This window comes from Pinus tabuliformis, chromosome 1_1 (genome assembly GCF_031772625.1).
Source record: "Pinus tabuliformis cultivar Carrire ecotype Pingquan chromosome 1_1, CPIR1, whole genome shotgun sequence".
NCBI classification, from domain to species: domain Eukaryota; kingdom Viridiplantae; phylum Streptophyta; class Pinopsida; order Pinales; family Pinaceae; genus Pinus; species Pinus tabuliformis.
Window position 1 is genome coordinate 811,011,204 of NC_142297.1, and position 26,100 is coordinate 811,037,303.

At 37.1% G+C, this 26,100-nt stretch overlaps 1 pseudogene; it reads right to left on the bottom strand.

Annotated features, from left to right (window-relative positions):
• LOC149216518 (lysine histidine transporter-like 8) overlaps positions 1–25,428 on the bottom strand; it is a 32,183-nt pseudogene extending 6,755 nt beyond the window's left edge.
• Between the last annotated feature and the right edge of the window lie 672 nt (positions 25,429–26,100).

Genomic DNA, 26,100 nt, shown 5'->3' on the forward strand with positions numbered 1-26,100 from the left:
CTTGGTCTTCAAGTCTTGCAATCCAAGGAAGGTATATCCCTTTCCCAGTCCAAGTATGCCTGTGATATTCTACGCCATTTTCACATGGAAGAATGTAAGCCAGTCCCTTCTCCCTTTCAGTCTGGAGTCAAACTTTTAGTCACTTGTACTTCTCCTGAAGTTGATGCTACCTTATACCATCAACTTGTAGGAAAACTTTTGTATCTAACCCATACTCATCCTGACCTTTCCTTTGCTGTTGGCCTTGTTGCTCGGTTTATGCAAAACCCACGTGAAATTCATTGGAAAGCAACTAAAAGAATACTTCGTTATGTTCGAGGTACAGTTCAGTTTGGGATTCATTACAATGATGAAGCATCTCCTCTATTGGTTGGTTTCACTGATTCCGATTGGGCTGGTGACCCTGATGATCGGAAGTCTACTGCAGGTTATGTGTTCACTCTTGGTTCAGGACCTATTACATGGGCTTGCAAGAAACAAGGTGTCATTTCTCTTTCTTCAGCAGAAGCAGAGTATCGTGGTGCCGTAGAAGCTAGTAAGGAAGCCTTGTGGCTTCGTCAGATCCTGTCAGAGTTTGGCTTTCAGCAGCAACATCCGACTACACTTTGGTGTGATAATCAAAGTGCCATTCAACTATGCAAAGATCCAGTCCAACATCAGTGCAACAAACACATTGAATTGTACATGCACTTCATCAGAAAGCTCATTCACGACCATGTTCTTGAAGTGCAATATTGTTCAACAGATGATCAAGTTGCAGACATCTTTACGAAGGCTCTCACAGAAGCGAAGTTCACTAAACTTCGATTTATGGTTGGAGTTCAGGAAGTTGTCACTAAGGGGGGATAGGTTCTAGTGCCTCCTTCCTTCTCCTATTGTGTCATATTTGTAAATCCTTCAATCCTATCCCAAGTTGTTCTTAAGGGGGGATGTTAGGATATTCCGACACATAGGAAATAGTTAAGTATAACTTGGTCTAATATAGAGTTAGGTAAAGTGTGTTTCTTTACTATGTACATTTTGTAACTTACAATCCGACGGTCACAATATGTAGTGATCCAATGGTTCATTCTCTCCTCGGTATTACCGACACTTGATCCGTGGCTTAACACCCGATTGGTCCATGATCTCTATTTAAAGATCATGGAGGGTCATTTGTAGGTTAATCGTCCATGAGAGAAGCTTATGTAAATTTTCATTATTTTATTAATAAATTTCCTGAAGTGGTCGCGTTGGCTCAGGCCGTGGACTGTTTCCCTCTTTGAGGGTTTTAACCACGTCAAAAGTACTGGTGTATTGATCTGTGATCTGTTTGTGAGCGGTGTCCTTTGGTGTTCTATCTGAGGAACTTACCCTGTAAATTCCTACATCCATGTGATCTGACATTAGATCATTATTTTGATGAATCTCAAAATCAATTTTTTTAAAAATCCCATGAAAACATGAAAGAAAAAAGACAGAGAAATCAAGAACATTCTACATACCATCCCAAGAAGGTAAAATCCATTGACCACTGCAAGAAAAAAGGTCATTAGTGAGGGTCGAAAAATGTCACCATAAGCTCATTGGTGACAGTCAAAAAAGCCTTCATCACCAAAAACTAAACGTCACTAAAGGTGGCGTTGCCAAAAGTATAAGTGTTGCGGTGACATTCAAGGTCTGTCACCAATAATGATTTATAATGATGGATAGTGACCGTCACCATTTCATATGAGCAATGTTGACAGATCTTAGCCTCCGTCACCAAAACAATGAACGTCACCAAAGGTGGCGTCAGCAAAAGTGTAGGTGTTGTGGTGACATTCAAGGTCCATCACGAATAATGATTATAATGACGGATAGTGACAATCACAATTCCATCTAAACAACGACGATTTATTGTGATGGACTTTTCATGGTTGTCACTATTAATGCATATATATTCTGGTGTTCATTGACCGTCACCATTTCATGTGAACAACAACAATTTATGGTGATGGACCTTTCATGGTCGTTATTATTGATACATATATATGGTGGTGTTCTTTGACCGTCACCATTTCATATTTTGGTGAGGGTCAAAAAATGTTGCCATAAATTTATCGGTGATAGTCAAAAGAGCTTTCGTCACCAAACAATAATCATTGCCATTTCATATCAATATCAAGGCATGATGGAATCAAACCACCAACCTTCTGCTTGAAAAGCAGGTTCTCTTCCATTGAGCTAGCACCCTTTAAAAATTTAGACTTTAAAAAATTAGACCTTGAAACTTTATAGATTGTAAATTCTACAACTTTCAACAAATTCTAAAACATTGTAAAGTCTTGGAAATTCTCTTACTAAACAAATAAATAGCATCGAAGTTATAGGTCCCTACCTAATGGTTATGGAAGTTATGAAAACTGGGTGGAAGGAAAAATAATTACATATAAGATACTCAATATGTTTAGTTGAATACTCAATTAGAAGTGAAACTTTGAAGACATTTATAACCTATAAATGACTTATAATTATCAAACCTAAAATCTACAATCACATCAAATATTGATTTCTAACCTTGTGAATCATGTAAATCTGTTGTCACTGATTTTCATGCCTAAAAGTAAAAAAATAATAATATTCATGATGCAATTATGAGCTACATGCTTGAATCCTACTGGCTATGGGGTCTAGAAAACTAATCGGAAGTGCTTATCATTATTAATTAATTCAATATGTCAAAATACAACAATAAATAAAAATGATCCTGAAATGTAACCAATAAATATATCTTAAAATTGTAAGTGAAATTTTTTGGCTAATATCCGTAGTGCACACTAGGATACACAAAACGAAAAATAACACATACACTCCATAATAAATAAATAAATTAATAATACAATTTCTTTAGAACTGAACATATTATATTAACATAAACAATGCACAATAGTTCACAAGTTTCAAATGACATGCATAGTTTCTAATTTATCTGTTAGGAAATTATAAGTAATTGAAGAGGCTACCATAGGACAAACTTGAAATAGAGAAGCATAAATCACATTAGTATAAAGTACAAGGATATAAATAAATTAAAAATAAAATCATTGCAAGGACATCAAAACACTTATTTTCACTTTGTATTAAAACTATTCCATTCCATACATTACCATGGCTATCTCATCATTACTAGTTTTCATTTTCACTTCCATCTCATTCTATTTTCTTTCCATTCCATATTCATCCTTGTTCATTTTTAATAACTTTTCATTTAACCCTATCCACTAAAAAAAAAAAATCCATCTAATTTCTCACCAACAAGAAAATTTTGCAAATTTCGTTTAGTTCTATAGGGAGGCTATAGGATTGAGGAAAAGCTACAAGTATTTGAAATTTTCATATCCAAGCCTTCAAATTTTTAATATAATATCCTAGAGGCATGACTTATACTTAACAAAAAATGAAAATTTGGAGTATCTTAACATCTGCATGGTACCTATACATAGTCATGTAGCAGCTTCAACATATAAAATGCAACATTGTACATAGTATAAATCACACCATTAGTCACTATGGGGCTCATGTCTTACACGTAAGAAGTAACATGAAGAAATTATATAAATGTTCTCATAATTGGAAGAGATACCATAGTCATATGAGACAATCAACAATATTAATCGAAAATATGATGCAATATCACATCACTAATCAAGGATAAACGAGAAAAAATAGAGTTTAACCAAAGAGTGCATTAAGTAAAGTGAAAAGACAACTAAAGAAAATACATGACTAAAGGTTAAGAAGTGACATGAAGAAATTATATAAATGTTCTCATAATTGGAAGAGATACCATAGTCATATGAGACAATCAACAATATTCATCCAAAAGATGATGCAATGTCACATCACCAATCACCAATCAAGGATAAACGAGAAAAAATAGAGTTTAACCAAAGAGTTCATTAAGTAAAGTTTAAAGACAACTAAAGAAAATACATGACTAAAGGTTATGATTATATTCTTGGTGTTGATCCATTTAATTTTCACCACCCTTTTTTCTCAACCATGCCTACATGCCAATTTACTTCTTGTCAATTTGCTACAAGAAGAATAATTATTTCTACAGAATTAGTTACGTGAACGACTATAAGATTGCAATGATATACAAGAAACTCCAAATAGGAAGTACAATAAGCTCAATAGAATAAAAGCACAACAATGGAAAGTCATTTCGTTTTGTTTTCCCTCTCTTTGACTATTTTTGGGATTCTTCTACTACAATTGTTGCTAGAATGCATATGTTGATTGTTCAAAATTTAGAACCCTTCCTATAAGAATTTCCATAAATAGAACTACAAGATACTAAAATCAAGTTTATAAGGAAAGGAAAAACAAATATAAAACAATAGGATAAACCCCTTTGAACATATTTTGCCATTAAGTAATAAATGTTAATTTAATTTTTTATTGTCGATTTTTTTTGAATTTCAAGGTTTTCGAATTGGAAAATGAACCCAAATGAGGTGAATTAGCATGGAACCCATTTAATGATTTACATAACTAAAAGACTTACATTCTATGATTGTGCCAAATTATCTCATTGCAAATTGCTTTAACAAGAAGAAAACAATTAATAATGATCAAACAAGATGGCTTAGGAGGTGTCAAGACATGCAAAAGCCCACTCTTCTTATAAATCAAGACTACTCAGATCACTGGTTCTTCATATCAGTATAGTGGTTAAGGATATGCTACACCACAGTAGCCTTATAAATGGATGGTACATGATCTGCCACAAACAATTACCAAGTTATGTGAAAATGTAATGTTGCCAAAGCTTTATGGGCATAGACTGCTACCTAGTACAATATTTTGTTTGCTGGTCCTCTTCATTCAAAAGTGGCACTCGTTTGGGAACAAAATGGATTATCAAAGATGCCTATGTAGGTCTTTGCAAAGATTGACATTTGTAAGAAAGATGTATATTCTCTTGAGATCATAGCCAAAGAGAAAATGCTAACTCTCCACTATTCATCGACATTGCCCTTTCCCAAGACCAATCGTTTCTTTAAAATCCCAAATTTGGTTGCATTAATTGCAAAATCAAAGTTCAAACCGATGGCCATTCTTGCTGTATTTATTGGTCACTCCCTCAAGCTGGGTTTTAACATGGATATAACCAATTCCTCTTGTGATTCTCACATTGTATCTCCTCACCAAATTCTACCATAAAACAATGCTCACTTATTTAGCTGGTTAAAAGGACCTTGACGTCCTCCTATTTTGCTGGAATTTAATAAACATGATAAAGGCAACATTTTTTGATGTATAGAAACCTTTTGTACCATATGAAAGTTGCATTCAGAATTTTCTCTTCAAAAAACATTAGAAAACTAAATGAAAAAAATATAGGCTTTCAAATGTCAAAACCTAAATTAACAAATGGTTCAATCAACAAGGTAGCCCATTCCATTTGATCTTGCAATAAGGAATTCCTCAATTAAAAATCACTGACGTGTTCAAAAATTTGTTGTCTATACAATTATAAGCACATAAAATTGTGATGAAAGAAATGTTATCAAACTCAAGTCTCAAACAAGGTTCAGACATTGGTAATGTTGTGGGGACAGCTAAGGAAGGAATGCATTCAATCAAGAGCCCAAAAATTCCAGCAGTTGTACTGAAAATAGATCGTGCAAAAGCATATGATAAAGTGAATTGGATATATATCAGCTCTTTTGTTGTTTCAATTGGGTATAAATTTGCAGTCTATCTGTTGGATAATAGGATGCCTATCATCAGCATCCTTTGTTGTTCTGATGAATAAATTGCTTCAGTTTTTTTATGCCTTGACAGGCCTATGACAAGGATGTCTCTTGTCCTCTTTCCTATTTCTTATAGTTGTTGAAGGGTTAAGTATTTTTAATGCCTCAACAAGCCCATGACAAGGATGTATCTTGCCCCCTTTCCTATTTCTTATAGTTGTTGAAGGGTTAAGTATGCCGATAAAGGATGCAACGAGGAGAGGGTCATTTCACATTTCCTCATTAGATGACATTATGATTTTCAATCAACGTTCCATTGGGAAATTAAGAAGCATAAAGGAGATTATGTATATATATTTCCAAGAAAAAATGTATGAGGTCAACATGATGAAGTCCTCAATAATGTTGAAAGAGGAAGAGGAAAAGGTAAAAACTCTTTGCTCCTTATCACTGACTCTCATCTTGAAAGGTAAAATCAAATAATTACAAGTATGCACATTGGCTTGGGCTATTGGACAAAGTTGACGCTAGAACCTCTATATGGTGAAATAGATGGCTGTCACCCGGTGCTACGCTGGTAGAATAAAGTATTCCTCTATATTGGGTATCTATTGCACACATTCCCAAAGTCATTATTAGCAAAATTAGGAAAAATTGTTCCAGGATTCTATGGATAGGGAAAATGTCAAAGGAAGTTAAATGGACAAGAGTGGCAACTCCAAAATTCAAATGAAACAGGTGGATGGAGGTTGAAGAATCTAAATGCATTTAATATGGCACCAATGGTTACAAGAAGCCTTAAGAGGTTAATTTATAATGAAGGGCTATTTTGAAAAGTGATAGAAATTAAAGTGTTCAAAAGGGAAGTCAATGGAAAAAATGGTTGAGAATGGAAAGGAAAATTATTTAGAGTGCTTCAATTGTCTACAAAACTTTGGTTAGGGCATTCATTATAAGAGGAAAATGAACAACTCAAAAAGTAGGAAGAGAAAATAAAGAGAAAATTGGGGAAGATCCTTGGATTGGCTATAAAGAAAATTTTACATTCTCAGAAGCCCTTCTAAATGTTCTGCACTTCATGGGAATATTCTCTCTAAAAGATCCAGCAAGTCCTATTGGAAGAAATGATTAGTCCAAAAAATGGAAAACAGTAGAAGTCTTGAATTTACAAGAAAAAACAGAGAATATGTAACTTTGTTGAATCACAGTAGGAAGACATAATTATATGATTAAAAAATCAAAGCAGAAGGGAGTATATAAATAAAATTGGTTATTCAACCAAAATGGAAGAATCTCAAGGAGGAGAAAGAGCCTAGTGGTGGAAGATGACCAGGAAGTTGGAGAACCCTTTAAAAACTAAAAGCTTTCCCCAGTTAGGTATGGCTAGTAAAATCTTAAAATGGGATAATGGCCAAAAGAAGATTTAGAGTTGACCATGGCAATATATATTGTACAAATTTCATGAGGAATCTATGGATAATCTTTTTATCACCTACTATTCTTCTAGATATGCTTAAAATGAACTATTAAAGTTGTTGAAGGGTTAAGTATGCTGATAATGGATGCAACAAGGAAAGGGTCATTTCAGATTTCCTCATTAGATGTCATTACAATTTTCAGTCAAGGTACCATTGGGAAATTAAGAAGCATAAAGGATATTATGGATATAAAATTGGTTATTCAACCAAAATGGAAGAATCTCAAGGAGGAGAAAGAGCCTAGTGGTGGAAGATGGCCTGGAAGTTGGAGAGTCCTTTAAAAACTAAAATATTTCCCTAGATAGGGTTGTCTAATAAAATCTTAACATGGGATAATGGCCAAAAGAAGATTTAGAGTGGACCATGGCAATATATAATGTACAAATGTCATGATGAATCTATGGATAATCTTTTTGTGACCTACTATTCTTCTAGATCTGCTTAAAATTAAGTATTATAGTTGTTGAAGGGTTAAGTATGTTGATAATGGATGCAACGAGGAGAGGGTCATTTCACATTTCCTCATTAGATGACATTATGATTTTCAGTCAAGGTACCATTGGGAAATTAAGAAGCATAAAGGAGATTATGGATATATATTTCCAAGCAAAAAAGTATGAGGTCAACATGATGAAGTCCTCAATAATGTTCAATGAGGTAGAGGAAAAGGTAAGAACTCTATGCTCCTTATCACTGACTCTCATCTTGACCATGGAATAAAATACTTGGACTCTAAATTAAAACCAAATGATTATAAGTATGCTCATTGGCCCTGACTATTTGACAAAGTTGAAGCTAGAACATCTATATGGTGCAACATATTTCTCTCACCTGGTGGTACACTGGTACAAGTATTCCTCTGTATTGGGTATCCATTGCACACATTCCCAAAGGCATTATTAGCAAAATTAGGAAAAATTGTTCCAGGATTCTATGGACAGGGAGAAGGTAAAAGGAAGGAATCCCCCAGTTAGGTTTGGGTAATAAAATCTTAACATGGGATAATAGCCAAAAGAGGAGTTGGAATCGATCGTGACATTATATACTATACAAATGTCATTAGGAATCTATGGATCATCTTTTTGTCACCTACTATTCTTCTAGATCTTCTTGAAATGAAGTATTTCAAATATCAAGAGGGACAAACAAGTGGGACTAGATGTCTTCAGTAGAATGACTTTACTCATGGATAACAAATAAATCTAAAAAAATATTTTTGCAACTTGTTCGTGCTTTGCAATCTGGGGTATCTGGATTTTGATGAATTGCATATTTTTAAAGGTCTTCAAATGAACCTGCACAAGTAGGTCACAAAATTAGGGTCTCTCTTAAAGGGAGTTAGAATCCTCTGAAAGAAATACTCCTAAAGAACCAAACATTGGTTTGGATAAGATCCAGGGTTTCTCAAGGAATACTTGCAGGTATCTGGAGATTCCAAGATGTTTTTTGACGGGGCAAATAATAAAATGTAGAATTAAAAATATGACGTTATTCCCAATCATGAATCAAGTTCTAGAAGTAAAAAGTTGTTTTTATGTAGAGAGTTCAATACAAAAGTAAATCAACTATCTAAAGAAGTTATATTATAAAGGTGGTTCCTATCTAAGCAACAATTCAGAGGCACTCAATTTTCGAACTCTAAAATACCATTTTATTGATGCAAGAGTTGAAAAGAGTTTTAAAATGGTCTTTGGTAGAGATTTCTATTTTGTTCACTAATTCAGATATCAACCTTGGGGCTGTAAATAATTTTGTACAAAAATAAAGAAAATGCATGTATTCAAGTACAACAATAACATAGATACACAAGTTAATTAATGTCCACAAATGACCAAAAAGGTAAGACAATAGGGCTCAAAAAACAATGATGACAAATTCTAGGAGTGTTGAATCATAAGTGCTAAAAGGTAAAGCATAATCTAAATAAGTTGAAATACCGTATGAGAGATGTAAACAAAAAAAACAATAAATGACAAAAGAAAAAGCCATGCATGATAAAAAACAAGAATGGGGCTAGAGGGAGATGGTGGGAAGCCCTAGCATACACCAAAAAGACAAAAGAGGATGGAAACGTCCCTACAAGAACATCTACCACGATTGACAAGGTTGAACTACAAAACCCTTATAGGAAGTTTAATATGATTGTCGAGACTCTCTTGACACTCAATGCCACTAGAAATCCTTAATAATGATAGATTGGTTGTCAGAGATGGGAGGGAAAGAAATTGGAAAGCATTGAAAACAAAATGAGACATGTGATAATATAAAGGACATGGAACGCTTTGAGAGACTTGTGAGGGCAACACTACTCACTAAAAAGAAATATGAGATTCATGGCCTCACAACTTTTAATATGATTGTCGAGACTCTCTTGACACTCAATGCCACTAGGTAGCATTAATAATGATAGACTAGTTGTCATAGATGGGAGGGAAATCAATTGGAAAGCATTGACAACTAAGACGAGAAATGTGATAAGATCAAGGACTTGGAACTCTTTGAGAGACTTGTGAGGGAACACTACTCACTAAAAATAAATATGAGATTCATGGCCTCACAAATCCCTAGTTAACAAGTTTTAATTAGAGTTCGATATGATATAAACAAAAAAAATAAAGTAAAAAAGAAATTCAACAATATACACATTAAAAATCAAATTGTTGGGCCTTTGGTCTTCCACAACCTCCCTCAAATCCTAGAAGATTCAAAATCAACAAGAATCATCCTCCTCCCCAACATGAGAGTCCAATCATGGACATGAGTACACTCATTAGGAAAGGTGGCCATCAATCAAAGTGGGGGACTTATAATCCAACCACTTGGGAATTGGCTCAAAGCTAGGTTAATTCGAGCAAGCTTGCGGTTTTCATTGTCTACAGACAAATCGATGACCTCTCCCTCATTGAATGATCACAGTGCACATCTCAAGCACAACAACCAAGATCTCATGGAAAAGAATGGGGAACAAGTCTAGGAACTTGGCATGTTTAAAAGGATATTGATAAGAGAACACTGACTGGTTTTGCAAATCACTCTTCTAACAATTGGCAAAATTCCTAGATTTTCTGCACTTTGGTTTCATCAGCTACCAATGATTTGAGCCTTTTCCTGAATGGTTGTAAGGAGAGTGTCTCTCCAAGTTTGTGTTTTCTTGTTTTGCTTCATAGTCAAAGTGACTCTCTAGTTTATTCTCATTGTACTAGTTCCTTCATGGGTTTTAAATTTAAATTTTCCATCTTTGGGTTTGTGCTCCTTTGACTCATTCTCCTATATGGGAAATAATAGATAAATCTTCTCCAACAATGAAATGTGATAATCTCTCAATGCAAAGATGGTGAGGGCATACTTCAAACTAGCGAACAAGGATCCTAATGTTGTGCATCCAATGTCTTCATGGATACTTATGTCTAACAACAAGACTATCCCTTGACAACATGAAGTGCTCAAAATAGAAAGACATCTTAAGGTGCCTCACAAGTATAATGATAACTCTCCTATAGTTTGGATCCTATGAAGGAAAGAGACAAGTCTTTGGAGAGTCTCAAAGGTGCAAAGGATGTGCCCTAAATTATTCATGTATGATGACCTAAGGAACTAACTGTTTGTAGGCATCATACACCATAGCAGAGAAGTGTCTAGACTTTCTCAGCGTTAACCCAATCAAACAATTGCATGCTAGGACCCCATTGCTTCCTAAAACTACATCTTCAATTATCAAATTCCTAATACAAGGGTGTTTCCCACTATCACCACCACAAAAATTACTCTCACTTTATGATTCATGATGAGATCAAATGGGGGCTCCCTACTTCTGTTTGGATCTTTCATGAAAAACCATGTACGGATCTAGCAACAAGGCCAAAGAAGTAAAAAATTGAATTGAAATACTTTCTCAATGTCAATGTTGCTAAACAACATAGGAAGTTGTTGCCCATAAAATATATGTACATCATGGTGATATCAATCTCACTAACTCATAAATAGAAAGGTTAAACACTAACTATTTAAAATAAAAAAATTCAAATTTCCGGAATGAGGCTCTTAAGAGAACTGGAAAGCTGTATAAACTGGAGAAACAAGTCATTTGTGACCTGTAAGCAATTAAAGGAAGCAAAGCCAATAATGAGAAATTCTTAGAGCACACAAGCAAATTAGCATTTTACAATAGCTTCAGTGCAGGCTACTGCATAATATAAATGTTAGGAGGAAAAATAGAGGTGCCATCCTAGCAGACTGCCAAATTTTTCTAACTTCAAAATAATTTAATGTAGTTTCTCATCAGCGCTATTAGTGTTGATCTTGATCGAATTTGATGCCCTGTAAACCTATCCAGTTATCGCCATTTTTTCTGAACTTGTAAAACTCTCTGGCTTCCTTTCATTCCATACGTACTATGTAAATACTAAAACCTAATAGATTAGCTTTCTTCTGAAAATACATGGACACTATCTAATGAATGTTCCATAATTTTCAAAATCAACTAGTAGAAACTAGTAAACATCCTAACATTTTCCAAAATATATTCTAGAATGCCTAAAGAATTTACCTAACAATTACCAAAAATAACCAGAAACCTGTTGATTATGAACTTATGCATCAAACAATGTCCTGGTCCTTTATAATTATTGTTGTAAAAAACATTGGCACAATCAAACCCTCTAAAAACCCTACAACAAAATTCACAAAATTTTGTAATAGTAAATCCATATCAAGAAAAATGTCACTTTGGATTTACCATTTGCATTCCTGGGTAGGCATTCCTTAAGGCATTGATATATGGTTCGAGATGGAACAGTAAGCTATGTTGAGCAATACGAATGGGATTCAAACTTACTAATAGATCATAAACCCTACAACAAAATGCATTAAAATTTCTAATAGTAAATCTATATCAAGTAGAAGGTCGCTTTGGATTTACCATTTGCATTCCTGGGCAGGCATTCCTTGAGGCATTAAGATATGGCTCGAGATGGAAATAACAGTAAGCTCTGTTGGGCAACACGCATGGGATTCAAAATTACTAATACATCACAAAACGTATTTCCTACAGAGTAAGGATTATGGAAGATATGTTCCCGCAAGGCAATCATTTGATTAGAAGACTTGTACACAGACATTCATACACCAAAGAGACACAAAAAGTGAGATATCTACAAGCCAATTCCTAAATGAATTTCTAATGAATCACCCTATCATCAAAGACATGTTCATTCCTCTTCAGTTGGTCGAAATGCATACAACTAGCTAGAAATGCCAAGAGTAGGAGGTTCAACAGACACAAAATATTGGATTCAACTTTAATGTGCTTGCCTAGTACCAAAGTGTTCCCTTAAGCCACAAATACGCAAGCAAAGATTTAGAGGACTACAACTAGTTTATTTGGAGAGAAGTATCAATGGAACTTGAGAGAAACAAAACCTAGTGTCAAATGGTGATCCATTGACACATATGTATATTTGTAACTATGAAATACAATCATTGCCCGCCTTCATCAAAAGGGGGCCATTTGGGTATAAATGGGCAACCCAATGGACCGTGTGCAATGAGATTGACGGGATTTCTTTCTTACAAATAAGATAGTGTGAAGCAACCTTTCATCAAACTACTAATCGAGTCCATTCGAGAGAATTAACAACTTTAGGTTTGGAGTTGGCTATCAATGCTTGTCTCCACACTACAGCAGGAGAGGGAACAACCATGTAACCAGCCTTTGGTTGATGTATCACTCATGAAGCACTCAATAACATTCTTAAATCAAATATGCTGAACAAGCAGGGTTACAGAAGCAAGCAGATGGACATGACACTATCAAAAAACATAGTAGAAACAACTAGGAAAATAATAATAATAATACTCTGAGGATATACTTTCTTACTCTCACTCTCAAAGGATGCACAAACAAAACCCCCCTCACTTGTACCAGAAAAACCTAGCTAACCCATATTAACTAAAATAACATAGCTAGTATGAACCCTGCAGTGCAAAAGACCTAATGAGAAACCAATCCCTATCCTGACCCTGATAGTGACACTGTCATTAAAAAAACCCTATGCTCTTCCATTATCAAATATCACCCTTCTTGTCGGCAATATAATCATAACAGAAAAATGAAAGTAATATGTGATTCATAATGATTACTAACCATTGAATCTAGCCATATAATCTATGTTTCTGGAGGCATCGTAACAACCATTTTAACAGTTCAACCACTTCGACAAATAAAACTTCAAAGAGAGGCATAAATGAAGTGTAATTGTTGAAGGAATCATGTACTAAAACATCATAGCCAAGCCATTTTGAATAAGGGACAAACCTCAGCTAAATACCCTAGGTCGCCATTAATGGCCTTGTTTTCATATCCCGGTGGTGGAAACAAGAGGCAGTGAGACATTTGAATTGTTTGGATTGTATTAAATGGGTATCAACCTCTTTTGAAAACCACTGAGATTCCTCTTGGATCTGTCACTGTGTCTCCCAATAGGGCTGCTACACAAGAGAGTTTTTAAAGGAAATGTGAATTTTCACGTCTCAACAGGAAAAATAAAAAATGGTTTTCAAAATCAAGAAGGAATATGTTTTTACTAGTTTTACTAACTTCAATGCTCCGATGTCAAAAATCTCCTCAGTTTAAATTGTTTAAAAATGCAAACCCAAATCCATGCTTCTCAATGGTACGCTCATCTGCTGCAACAATTCATCAATTTGAAAAGATATTCAGTTGAGCTATTCATAAAACACCATAAAACTGCCGTAAAATCCTCTATACTCTTGAAATGAAAAGTATCTTACCTCTCTGTAATATAGGGTTGGGGTAGCCCCAAGGGTTAGCTCAATCGGTCAAGCCGGGGCCTCGCCAATGGGAGGTCACAGGGTCGAAACCCGAAAGCTCTTGGGGTTAGGTCTGTGATGGCCGAGGGGTGTGACCCCCTTCGGGTGGGGTCCACCCTAGAGACTTTCGATCCTGGACGTAGCGGACCACTGACCATGGTATCCGTGAACCAGAAGTGAAAAAAAAAATATAGGGTTGGGGTTAGCTCACTATTTGATTAAAGGGTTTTATATTTGTATGGTTTGAGTTGCACCCAATTGTGCTTTCGCCAAATTCTGGGCCCACTTATGTACAAAAATCACTAAGGGCTCTGATCCTTCAAAATTACTTTGCAAGAACAATCCAATGAGTAAGCCAGGATCGCAAAACCTAGGTACTCAGCAAGCCGACACTTGAAACATTTAAAGGAAATTCAATCCAGCCAAGCATAGATATTTAGTTGGATGTGAGTAAAGAGATGAATGGGAGTTGAAATGGAGGTTTCAAAGTAGAGGGATCTGTGAAATTGAGCTCTCCTCCTGCTTCTGCCTTATAAATAAAACCTACCCCTTCCCTTCGACTGAGTTTATTTGTGTGTCTCTCAATTTATAGGGGCTCAATCAAGGGGTTTTAGGGTTATGCAGAGGGGAGTGGTCTAACGAGGCGAAGGAATTGCCTGGACGACCAAAAGTGGTCGAAATCCAGGAAGAAAAAAATTCAAAAAATCATGTAGAGACAGTGTTTGAATCGTGTTTTTGATGGTGGAAATGGATTCAACACCATAAAAAACGTCTAAAACACCTAAAATTTGGAAGTTTAACAACTATAACTTGGATTTACAAAAATCTTTGCCGGATTTTCTCTAAATATGACCGGAATTTCCATAACTTTCCCGGCAATTCCTCCTGTGAGTTAGACTACGGCATTCAGAGGAAACAAATCTAGATTAATTGCCCATGTAGGGTGCTTTGCATGGTATGGAATCTATGGGGGGACTCGTAGCACTCTAGAGGAAAAAATAACATTTAAAAATTTGGTGATGGTTGGATGCCTATGCCCACGCTTAATATTTTATATTGCTCCATTTGCATGAAAATGACCAGCTAGTTTATAATTGATCTTTATAATTTTTCCACATCATATATGAAGCCAATTAATGGTCCTTCTACACATGGCTTCTCATTTCTTCACCGACTCAAAAAAAGCAAGTGGAATGATCCGGATTTAAACAGGAATGCAATAAAATACAAAGATAACCATAAAGACAGATATGCAGCGGAAATAATACTTCATTTCATTACTGTAAAATACTGAAATGTGCTTACAAACAGAAATGGAAAGAAACCAGCTAGTGTGATGGTAGCTTATCTCTGAGAAGAGATGTGGCGGCTACATGCCTCTGAACTGTTCCGAACTGTATTACAATGAGGCTCGAAGGCCTATTTATTGTTGAGAAACAATGGAAAACCCTTCACATCCCGAAACCTAACCCTAGAAGATGAAACGCCAAATTGTGGGCCCCGTTTGGGTAAATTGGTACATCAATTTCCCGGGGTTGTAACTTTGGCATACGATCTCCGTTTGACGCGTACGATAGCTCGTTAGAAAGATCTATCCGAGTAATACCACTTTGGGAGGCAACATCGGTCCATGGACCCATGTTGCCCCAGAATCCCAAAAAACGTCGTTTAGGGCCTCAAAACGGCTCCGGAAGTTCAGGACCCGAAAAACTGCTAAAAATAGTAAACTGTGCTACAATTTAGGAAACTAAAAAGACTGAAAGAGACAGTTGTGGGGGTCCAAATGGGATAGGTGGGTGGCCACCAACATCCACCTGGATCATGGAAGATATGCCCATTGGTCCCCATGGAATCAGAAGGAAAAGCAAGAGGAGTGTTAAAGAAAAGACAAATGTAATGTATAAAAATAACTAGCATGAATGTTGACCAAAATTCTACCATAACATTATGTTCTTTTTTAAAAATAGTTAAAATATTTTAACATAACATTACATTGTGTTGTTCTAAAAATATTTGAGACACAACATTAGGTTAAAATACGGTGGTAAGTACTAAAGAGAGTGATGGTTGAACACGTAGTTAAAATTTTATTCATTTATTTAATTATTTTTATTATATAATTTTTTTTTATTCTTTTGTTTGAAAAAAAAAATGTTGTTAAAATTTTTGCATTAAACTTTGTTGTACATGAGGTTTATTATCAGATTGAATTGCTTTTTATGTTTTGAATTGTCTTTTTATTTACCATGTATACAGCTTGAGTGGGCCTAATGGTTAAGAGCATGTGTTTCCTCTTGAGAGGTCACATGTTCAAAACCAGAGGGGGGTAGAGTATGTATGCCTTCGTAGACTTAGCAGTCAAATCATTGTAGAGGTGGGTCCCTTGTCCCATAAACAAGGGGGTCTCATACACCAATTTGGTGTCTAGCTTGGCCATGACCTTAAAATTGGATAATAATCAATTTTATTTATACACATTTCTCGTGTTTTTTTATGGATAATAATTTGTAATTATAAAAATGGAAAAATAAAATGAAATATTCATTGTAATAGTAGATGATATTAAGATATAGTTTTTAAGTTATAATACTGATATTATTATTAGAAAGACTATATATTAGCAATTGCATCAAGAGGTTCAAAGGAACGTTGATAGGAATGGGGGAATGTGGAAGGAAATAGTTTACACATTATTGTTTATCATTATTATTGTTTATGTCCTGCTTGTCTCCTTAGACGGGATAATCTTGACTCAAATTCACATTCTTGTTCCCACTAGAATAATGATTATTCATGTTATTATGATGACCATCACCAAAATTCGTCGCTCTATTTTGTTGGTGCAATGGTAGTGTCCAATATCGCTCATCGTCATCCCAATTTCAAGCCTCCCGGAGCGGCAATGGCCTGCGAGGAGGAATATTAGTCTGAAAACCTCATAATTTACCCTCAATATTTGCAGCACCAGGTTGAGGGGTGACAATATCGTTGGACTAAAAGTTAGGTTTGGACCAAGTAAATGTTCCACCAATGTTTCCATTTCTTGTTGGGTTAGCAAGATTAGGCTTTGTCTCTTTCTTTCCATAAATGTCGTTGAGGTTTAGCGAGGCGAACTTATTATTCCCTCTTCCCATTCAAATTTCACAGAATGTCACAACAAATTAGATCGAATTCAAGGAAATGGGAGATAGATCCACTACAGCACGCATTTCAGATGCTCACGTCGAATCGTACCAGAATTGATGTCGAAGGTTTCATTGCTAAGAAATGCCCTCCTGCTCCTGCTGCTCTAGCTTTGTGGAATGGCGTCGGGTTAAGGGATTCCAAGGGTAGAGGGTGGATTTATGCAGGCGGGAGTTGGGAGGATGGGAGCGAAGAAGTGTCAAGCAGATGCGGCGATGCTACAAAGGCCATGGTGGTAAGGATGTATGCAGGCATGTACGCAAAGTGACCTCCACTCAACTTGTGCCACATGTCTTATTTCTATTTTCCTGAACGACGAAAATGAAGGCTTTTGATTGGTTGGGCTGAATAGTGTTTGCCCACCCCAATCCGGTAAAGAAAATGCTTATCGGCGTAATAAGTATTGATAAATTTTTTAAATAGATGAATATAAATATTAAAGTGAACTATTAGATTAACATATAGGACTACATAAGAAGGAGGTTATAATGTTTTTTTGTGTCATAAGAAGGAGGGTGGTGTGAATGATGTAGGAGATAAATAATATGTCAACGAGTAAAGGTGATTAAAGATTTCATCATTGATCACCTTATATGGTCTTATGCTTGAATCAAAAAGGGATCTTAACAACAACATGAATGTGGCATTGGTGGTGGAATTAGGAGAAGGTATAGTCATTTACATGGTTGGAAAAATATTAAACATCAAGGTTATAAAATAATTATTAAAGTAGTGAGCCCTATTCACAAGTGTTTTGACATTCGTTGTGCTTATGTTGCGCTTGTGTGTATGTTCATGTGTAATGACAAAGCTCGTCCAATCCAACATAAAATGTATGGAAAAAATGATATCTCAATTAAAATCAATTCTCATTATATTTTATGAATTTTGAGAATGAATTTAAATTTATAAATACCACATCAAACTCAAAGCGAGATCATAAGTGAAAATAAGCACAAAATGTAATATCATTTCTGCTTGTATATATTTGTAAATGATACCTCTATTTAATTAAACTACTTGTATCATGGTGCCCAAGGAATTTACATGAAAAACTGAAATTTTATGTGAAAAAATTATGAAATGAGGTCCTTACACAATTTTTTTAATTAGGCAATGCGAATGGAATACATGAAGGATTTCAATAAAGTGAAATAATTGTGGATGAGTATTGTGCCTTAATCACTGAGGCTTCAAGGATCAAATATCAATATAATTTATTTCTCTCTATCAATGTTGTTTTTTTCTCTGTTAGCAATGAATTAATTTTGATTATTTTTCTTGTATGCAGTGAATGAGAGAATAAAGAGTTGAGAAAACAAGTAAGGTGCTTAAATGAAGCCCTTATCCAAGACCAGGGCCTTAAACCATGGAGGAGTAAAGGAACCCTAGCTGAACTAGGAGGAACAAATCCTTCAAAGAACAAATGGATCGAGATTGGAAAGGTGAGGGAATTGTACCCTCACTTGTTAGACAATTGAAAGTGATCTTTTGGGGTCCAAAAGGCTTCCAACGGGGAGGAATGATCAGGTGCTCAAAAAGTAGCTCAAAATTCAAAGTTTTTGGATCAGTGTGGACCCTGAATGACAACGGAGTGCTCATCATTATAAATTCAACGCAACTCATTTCGTGTGGAACAGACATCGTATGCTCCTAGAATCATGTTCTGTTCACTTTCCCAAACAGTGGATTTTTTTTTTAAATTTGGCAACCTAGTGAGCAATCCGTACTTCTGATGTGGCACTAACTGTGCGGGTCTATGTCACAGGTTGACTAGTCAACATTATCCTGCAAATCACCTTGTGCCAAGTGACATGTTCTTAGTGGATGAAATTCGGTGTTTTTGATTGGGTGGATTGGTGGCCAACCATGGGTTGACACACGGCCCAACCAGAAGTCACCATGTGGTAGCTCGAGGGCACCAAAATTTTGGGTCGAGTCCGGGTAGCAACAGTGGGGGTCGAACCTGCAACTACCAAGGCACAAGTCAAGATCCATACGAATACGCCATACACATAAGTCTTCACCATATATTTCGTCGACGTTTATTTAAATGTTATGAATGCACCATTCGGGGGAGGGGCCAGCCCACGAGGGTTGACCCTTGGTCGCAGAAACACCATATGACCACCAATCGGAGGGGAGTGGGGGCTCGACCGGCAGGGTGGGTTGTTGGCCTTAACCTCGAGCACGTAGCTCCCATATGGCGACAATTATCATAAGTAAGGTGTTGGAGGCTAATTAAAGCATCCGACAATTTCGCCCGAGATTCGATGAAATTGTTGCTCCGTTAGCGCATTTTGGGGAAAATTTGTAGGATGGTGTTAGATTTTGGGAAATTTGCAGTGCGATTAGCAAAAACCTGGGAAAGACCATAACTTCAAATTTTTACCAAATTAGGGGCAGAAAGAGGCTACACAGGAATTTTTGGGCATTTTAGAGCCATTGGAATAGGTTTGAGAGCTTTCTGAGCATTGTAAACTGATGTATTGACATATTTTAGCATAATAGAGAGGGCCAAGCCATTGGAAGATGGACCAAGGAGACATAGCCCAGGAGGGGTGAAGTCCTTCATCATGTGTTGTTATGATACTCTTTATGGTGATGCTTATGTTTGTTATTAGCTGTTGTTCAGTTATTTTTTATGATAATTTGCACATAAAATTTACATAAAAGCACTCAAAAACTCATGTTTAAACTTGCAATTAACCTCATGAATCCTTAAGCACATTAAGAGGAGCTCCAATCCTTTAAGAAGATTTTGGAGGATTTCATGGCATATTCAAGGGTCACATGTATAAAAGAAGAATACCATATCCAAGAATAAGAAAATTGGCATTTGTGTCAAGTGTTAGGAAGTGTCATGGAAACACAAGGGGAAACTAGCTCAAAATGCATGGAAATGAATGAATAAGAGTGTGTGATAGGGAGTTTCAGTGATTTTTAGGTGTGTTAAGGAGGGAGTGACAAGGTTATATGCTAGGCAGTTCCAAGAAATGCTAGATTTCTAGGGAATGTCAGGGAGTGCTAGAGAGTGCCAAATCATGCCAAGGATTGTAGGGGGTGCTAACACATGCCACATAGTGCCAAGGGATTGTTATATGCGCCAGGTGCTATGGCATGTCAAGATGTAAACTATGTTGCTCATTTGTTTTGTGGCCACAATTGGACATGAGCCTTGACATGGTAACTTGTAACTTGTTAAGTTGGATAAGTTGAAATTACACATGAATAACCTAAGATGAGTTATAGTCGGTTCTTAGGTGAACAAGGCATAGTCTAGTTGTAGTAACTATAGCTTGGTCAAGTTGTTGTAGTGGAGGCAAGACTTGGTTGGGTTCCCAAGTCCCAAAAAAAGTAAGGGTAGTTGTGAGGATATTATAGCTAAGGAGTGCCAGGGCATGCCAAGGAATGAAAAGATGTGCTAACACATGTCGAGCATTGCCAATGCATGTTGAGGAATGTTTAGGGAGTGTTAGGGCATCATAAGGGAGAACTAGGTCAAAATACATGGAAATGATCAAATAAGTGTGTGTGCTGAGGAGTGTCAATTAATCCCATGTGCCTCAAGGAAAAAGTGTGTTAGCAGAAGGTCAAAATAGTAATTTTAGGAGGCAAGCCTATGGTTACAATTATAAGGGTTTGGCCAAAGTAGTTCCAGACAAAGGGATACTTTGGGTTGGGCGCAACAATGTTTTTCTAATGACTTGGTTGGGTCCCCAAGTTGCAAAAATAGTAAAGCTATCTATGAGGGCATGACAATTAGGGAGTGCCAAGGCACGCCAGGGAATGCTAGGAAGTACTAACATGTGCTAAACAATTCCAAGGCATGTTAGGAATGCTATACAAGCCAACTGATAAGGCATGCGAAGATGTGCCAAGTGCCATGGTGTGGCGCAATTGTATGCTAGGGCCAAGTTCCAAGGAAACACAAGGGAACACTAGTTTCAAATGCATGGAAATGAAGTGTCAGCCAGTTCCAGGTGTACTAAGGAGGGAGTGACAAGGTATGCTATGCAATGCCAAGGCATGCTAGATTTCTACGGAAGCATACCAAGATGTGCCAAGTGCTAAGGTGTGCCAATGTGTGCTAAGGAGTGTTAGGGAGTGCTAGGGAAACATAAGGGAGCACTGGGTCAAAATTCATGGAAATGAATGAATAAGAGTGTGTGATAGGGATTGTTAGCAAGTTCTAAGTGTGCTAAGGATAGAGTGACATGGTATGCTAGGCTATGCTAAGTCATGCTAGATTGCTATGGTGAAATGCAACCAAGATGTGCCAGGTGCTAGGGTGTGTCAACATGTGATAGGAAGTGTTAGGGAGTGCCAGGGAAACACAAGGGAGCACTAGGTCAAATTAGTGCATGAAAATGAACAAATAAGAGTTTGTGACAGGAAGTGTCAGTGAGATACAGGTGCACTGAGGGAGTAACAATGTATGGTAGGCAATGCTAAAGCATGCTAGAGGCCAGGGAAAAATTCTAAGTTGTGCCAGGTGCTAGGGTGTGCTAATGCATGCCAGGGAGTGTTATGGAGTGTGAAGGAAACAAAAAGAATCACTAGTTTCAAATACATGGAAATGAATGAGTACGAGTGTGTGACAAGGAGTGTTAGTGAGTTCTAGGTGTGGCAAGGATTGAGTGACAAGATATGTTAGGTAGTGCCAAGGAATGCTAGAGTGCCAAGGAAACATGCCAAGATGTGTGAGGTGCCAGGGTATGCCAATGCATGCTAGTGAATGTTAGGGAGTACCATATAAACACAAGGGAGAACTAGTTCAAAATCCATGGAAATGAAGAGATAAGAGTGTGTGATAGGGAGTGTCAATGAGTTCCAGGTGTTCTAAGGAGGTAGTGACAAGGTTATATGTTAGGTAGTGCCAAGGCATGCTAGAGTTCCAGGGAAAGTCAGGGAGTGCTAGGGTGTGCTAGGGAGTGAAAATTGTGCCAAGAAATGCAGGGGATGCTAACACACGCCACATAGGGCTAGGGAATTGTTAGACGTGCCAGGTGTTATGACATGTCAAGATGTGTATTGTGTTTCTTAGTTGTTTTATGGCCATGATTGGACATGAGCCTTGACTTGGTAACTTGCTAAGTGGGATGAGTTGAGATTGGAAATGAGTAGCCTAAGATGTGTTATAGGTAGTTTGTAGGTGAAAAAGGCATAATATAGTTGTAGTAACTATAACTTGGTTAAGTTGTTGTAGTCAAGGAGGGACTTGGTTGGGTTCCCAAGTCTCAAAAAACCTAAGGGTAGTTGTGAGGGCATGATATCTAAGGAGTGACAGGGAATGCCAAGGAATGAAAAGGTGTGCTAACAGATGGCAGACAATGTCAATGGATGTTGAGTAGTGCTAGGGAGTGTCAGGGGAACACAAGGGAGAACTAGGTCAAAATTCTTGGAAATGAACAAATAAGAGTGTGTGCCAAGGACTGTCAGTGAATTCTAGGTGTCCCAAGGATGAAGTGTTTTAGGAGAAGTTCAAAATAGGACTTACATGAATCAAGCCTATGGTTGTGATAAGGTGTGGACAAAGAAATTTCAGAGAAAGGGAAACTTTGGGTTGGGAACAATATTATTTTTCTAATGAGTTGGTTAGGTTCCCAAGTCACAAAAAAAGTAAGGCTATCTATGAGGGCATGACAACTAGGGAGTGCCAAGGTGTTCTAGGGAATGTAATGTTCCCAATTCGTGGAAAAATGTAATGCTAGTTGTGAGGGCATGACTGCCAAGGTGTGTTAGGGAATTCTATGGCATGCTAACATGTGCTACATAGTACGAAGGCATGTCAAACAGGCTAAGATGTGTCATGTGTTAAGGCATGCCAAGATGTGCAAGGGTGTGACAATGCATTCCAAGGATTGTTAAGGAAAAAAAGGGAGGAACAAGTTAAACTACAAGGAAATGAACACATAATAGGGTTAATAAGTCATCAATTTATCTTTTCCATGAGAGGCATGCTAGGCACACCAACACTAGGTGCTAATAGGTGCCAAGTGCCAAGTGTCAGTGCATTCAAAGTGCCAAATATTCCTTTGTTGCTTCTAATCTACTTTCCAATATTATATCAAATAAATTTAATATTGAATCATGCCAAAGCATACCAAGTCATCTCAATGCATGCCAAACATGCTAAGACTTTCCAAGTTCCAACACGTGCCAAGTTCCAATGTGTGTCAGCTAGCGTGATGCATGCTATGAAGTGGAAGAGCATGTAGAAGAGTGCTAAAGTGTGCTAGAGAGTGCCAATGCATGCTAAGGAGTGTTAGGGAGTACTATGACAACACAAGGGAGCACTAGGTCAAAATGCATGGAAGTGAATGAATATGAGGGTGTGTCAGGGATTTTCAATGAGTGCTAGTTGTTATGCCGAGGGAGTGACAAGGTATGCTAAGCACAGGTAAGGCATGCCAGGGAATATTAGGGCATGTCAAGAAGTGCTAGAGTGTGCTAGGTAGTTCTGCAGTGTGCTAAGATGTGCCAAATAGTGCCAAGGCATGCCAAGACATGCTAGAATGTGCAATGCACTAGAGTATGCGAATATGCATCAAGGAGTTTCAAGGCAACAAAAGGAATAACTAAGATAGAATGCAAGTAAATGAACACATAAGAGGGTTAATAAGTCTGGATTTTATTTTTTTCAAAAGGGGAATGCTAGGAACACTAATAATATGTTCCAATACATGCTAAGTGCCAATGTGTGCCAAGTGCTAATGTATGTCAATGCAATATTATGCCAAGGTGTTCCAGGGAATGCTAGGGACTACAAGGCATGACAACCCATGATAGGAGAGTTATGATATGCTAGGGCATGCCAACATGTTCTTGGGCATCCTACTCATGGCAAGATGTTCTAGGTACAAAGATGTTCCATGTACAAATATGTTCCAAGACATGCGAGGTGCCAAGGAATGTTATTGTGTTCCAAAGCATGTTAAGGTGTGCCATGAGTGTTGAGGAGTGCTAGGTATCTCTCATTAATAGAATTGATAGAGCTTGATTATGTATTAAATAATATATTTCCTACACACACTAGTGGAACTTTATCTAAAGGGAATTTGCTAGATAATAAACCAAATAGAGATGAATCATGTGTTGACTAATAGGAAAAATATATTCTTATGACTTGAGGGAAATGATACACACTAATTACTTCTTAACAAATTGACTAACTCTAACCACTATGGCCTTGGACACATAATGAAAAGGACTCCAGAACAATGGTCTTAAATCATTATCTTTTGACAAAAAATATAGTAACAGGTACATAGTGTCATAAAAAACGCATTGAAATGATCAATGATGATGAACATTTTTTGACTATCACCAAAATAAACCAAAAAGAGCATTGGTGAGGGTCAATAAAAGATCGTCACTAGAAGTGTCACCAAATAGAGAAATAGTGATTGGCCTTTAACAACCCTCACCAAAAGTTTCACAAAGGAGAGATTTAGTGATGGCCCTTTAACAACCCTCACCAAAAGTGTCATTGGAAATGGATTTGGTGACAAACCTTAAAGGACCATCACTATATATACTCACAACAACTCTTTTTTAAGGACCTTCACCATATGCGACATTGGTGACGGACCTTAAAGGTCCGTCACAGGCATGACCCTCACCAATGGCCTTTTTTATTGTAATGGGTAGAATAAAGTCCTGAAACACAATCCCTATATTGAGATTATGAAATGTTGCAGAGTAAGAATTCCGACTCCTAGACTTTGTGATGGGTAGCCATTTATCCAGAGGATTTAACTTAGTGATTTGCCCAACCTCCTCTAGATAGGTCTTCATATTGTTCAAAACCCTTTGCATGGGAGTCTCAATGGGGCTCAAAACCCTGGGAGAGATAAGGGAAGGAGTCCATGGTGTCCTTGGAGTCTTGGGAGTCTTGAGCAGAGGGGACCTGGGCATGAAAGGAGACACCAAGGATGAAGGAGGGTAAGTGCTCCTAGTTTTCTGAGAAGGTCTAGGGATTCATGCCCAGGGTAAGAGCATGAGAATGAGAATTTGTAGAAATCTAGTTGTTGGGAGAACAAGCGCCAAGGTTGAAAGGTGGTATCTCCCATGGGCATGGGCGATATTGAGATCAGTTATCATTCTCCCCCTGATTCCTCCTTAGTCCCCAAAGGTGCTTGCAACCTGAAGCTCCTCACAGAATCCTCAGATGAATCCTCTTCTTCCTTATATTTTTTGCGCCCTGTTCCCATTTTGATAACAACAAAACCACCCCCAAGTAATCATCATATCCAACGCAGACAACTAATTGAGTATACAAAACATAGGCTACCCACATTCCTCACCTCACCATACTTCTCTATTCACGAGATTCTCCTCTTCCTACTTCACCATCATCATGGGAAACTCCACTGTCATCGAGTACTGCAACATAATACAATGCTATCAATGGTCATGCGCTCAAAACAATGAAAATGATATACCAATGCACGAAAAATGCATGAACCCATGAGCCCCAAAATCTTATCCCATCTACCATATCTTATACTAGGAAGTTGGAACCCCCATTGTTGTTGTAACTTGTAAGTATTATGTTATGGTATAGCTTACAGATATTTGTGTTCAGTCAAACTGTAATGATAGTATGAGCTCCTGCTATGCCTTCCCAAGTGTGACAAACATGCAAGTCCAAAGGCCCGAAGTATTATGAATGAATGATATTTTCTATATGGTTGTATTTTCTTCGTATTGAGATAGTGTGAGCGTGGACATCTGTGCTATCCATGGAGAGAAAGAAATGGAATCCTTGCTCTTGGAGGCCACGCCATATCATGACTAATGTTTTTAATGTTTCTAAATTAATTTGTGAGGATTTTTGAAATGGCGGGTACCAATCCAAAATAGAGTGACCAACTTTGAATACA